Raw genomic sequence first — 2,500 nt, forward strand, 5'->3', positions numbered from 1 at the left:
CTCCTCAGCGCCGACATCGACTACAACACCGGTCCTGGCCGTCGTAGCCAAAGGCTCTCCGACCAGGCACCACAAGGCACCCTCCTCCCACCTACCCCACTACTACCAACACGCCAGTTAGCTACGACTCCCCGTCGTGGGGCACCGATCAAAGCTGCTGCGGGTCGCGCGTGCCCCATGCCCACACGCGACGCGTGGCGCCCTTCCACCGGCACGTGACCTGGGGCGTGCTGGAGGTCAATTCCCCTCTCAGCCGTTTGGATAACGTCCCTCCTTCGAGGATACTTGACCTCAGGGTCGAGGTCAACGATACGATTCACGAAATCACGCTGCGGTGGACGGCTCCTGGGGACGACTGGGACTTCGGGAGGGCGGCCAGTTACGAGGCCGTTGTGGCGCCCCTACTGGAGGGAGGCCAGGTCCTTCCAGGGGGATCGGCTCACGGGGCTTCCTCAGCCGCTTCCGGCAGGCACCCTCCATACAACAAATTTGTATTTTACGAGATATGAAGAGGTATGTTTTATTATTTATTTATTATTATTATTTCATTTTTTTTTTTTGCTTTTCAAGTTGTTTCAACTGTTTTATTTAATAATACACAAAGTTACGTTTGTATATACTGTATATGTGTATCTATACCTATGCTTGTATATATACTATATTAATATATATATATATATGTATATAAATTAAATGTAATATATATATATATATATATGTGTGTGTGTGTGTGTGTGTGTGTGTATGTAATAATTTATCACATTTACTAGTGATTTTCATTTATTCATAAAAGCCATAAATGCCTCTTGATATCGAATATGTTCTGCCTCTTGATCAGAGACTCAAGGGGGGAATTACCTTTTTTTTTTTATAATAGCGTCTGGTCGAATCCTTGGCCCACCAGAAGCTATTATCACAAAGTTAATTCCTCTTGGGTCTCTGATCCCGAGGCAGAGCAGATTACATATTAAGAGGTATTTATGATTTATATGAACAAATATATATATATATATATATATATATATATACTGTAAATGTACTTACCTACTGTAATGTTTTTGTGCATGCGTATGTGTGGTGGGATGTGGTCTGTATCTTCATATGTATGTATGTATCTATGTATGTATGTATGTATGTATGTATATATACAATTAAAATCATATACAATATGAAAGTAAATCCTTCTCACAAAGAGTAAAACAAAAGTACTACCAAAACGACATTGTGAAATCTCTGTCTCTCTCTCTCTCTCTCTCTCTCTCTCTCTCTCTCTCTCTCAGACTTTACTCCAGCTCTCATTCAACAACCTAACAGCACACACGCACACACACACACACACTCTCTGCTCTCCTCTCTCTCTCTCTCTCTCTCTCAGACTTTACTTCAGCTCTCATTCAACAACCTGACAGCACTCTCTCTCTCTCTCTCTCTCTCTCTCTCTCTCTCTCAGACTTTACTTCAGCTCTCATTCAACAACCTGACAGCACTCTCTCTCTCTCTCTCTCTCTCTCTCTCTCTCCTCTCTCTCAGATTTTACTCCAGCTCTCATTCAACAACTTAATAGCACTCTCTCTCTCTCTCTCTCTCTCTCTCTCTCTCTCTCTCTCTCAGACTTTACTCCAGCTCTCATTCAACAACCTGACAGCACACACGCGCGCGTGCACACACATACACCACACATAAGCCAAGGTAAAGAAACAAGTGTGGTAACAAACACACAAAGCTCAGTGCCACCTCCACCTTCAGAGGTTCTTTCGCGGAGTGTCAGGGCTTGGCTGTTTACCCTGGAAGAGTTCGGGCTGAATACTGCCCCCCGGAGGAATAACAGGATGTAAACAAAATGCGGAGGCGTCTCTCTAACTTTTCCTCCTTGTCCTCGAAGGACCTCGGAGGACAAGGAAAGTCCTCAAGGAAAGTTTTGGAGGTACATTTGAGACGTTTCTGGAGTTTCGGAGATTTGGAGGATTTGAAGAAGGATTTGGGGGTGATGATAAGGATATAGTTTATAATGATTATCTTTATCTGCAATTATATGGATTTAATGGATGTAATTTAGGTCAGAGGACAGAATACAGAGTTTTCAAGTGTATCCTAGAAGTCCTGCTTGGAATCTAAATGACAGAATTGTGTATGTACACACATATACATACATACATACATTTATATATATATATATATATATATATATATACATATACTGTATATATATGTATGTATATATATATATATATATATATATATGTATATATATATATAAACAAAAGTTGCTCGTAAGAATAAATTCACAGACCAAACAAATTCACAAACCAATAAATATCACAGACCAAAAGATAAATTGTTATCATAATACTTGTGTCAGAATTGGCCACGATTCTAACTAAAGGTTAAAGTAGAAAAAATGGAAAACATAATTGGACATCGTCAGACTCATAATAATGATAATAATAATAATAATAATATATAATAATAATAATAATAATAATAATAATAATAATAATAA

General features: G+C 39.7%; 1 pseudogene; it reads left to right on the top strand.

Moving 5' to 3' along the window:
- The window catches only part of LOC137622683 (uncharacterized), a 406,262-nt pseudogene that overhangs the window by 395,924 nt on the left and 7,838 nt on the right, over positions 1-2,500 (top strand).

Source organism: Palaemon carinicauda, chromosome 29, assembly GCF_036898095.1.
Source record: "Palaemon carinicauda isolate YSFRI2023 chromosome 29, ASM3689809v2, whole genome shotgun sequence".
Taxonomy (NCBI): domain Eukaryota; kingdom Metazoa; phylum Arthropoda; class Malacostraca; order Decapoda; family Palaemonidae; genus Palaemon; species Palaemon carinicauda.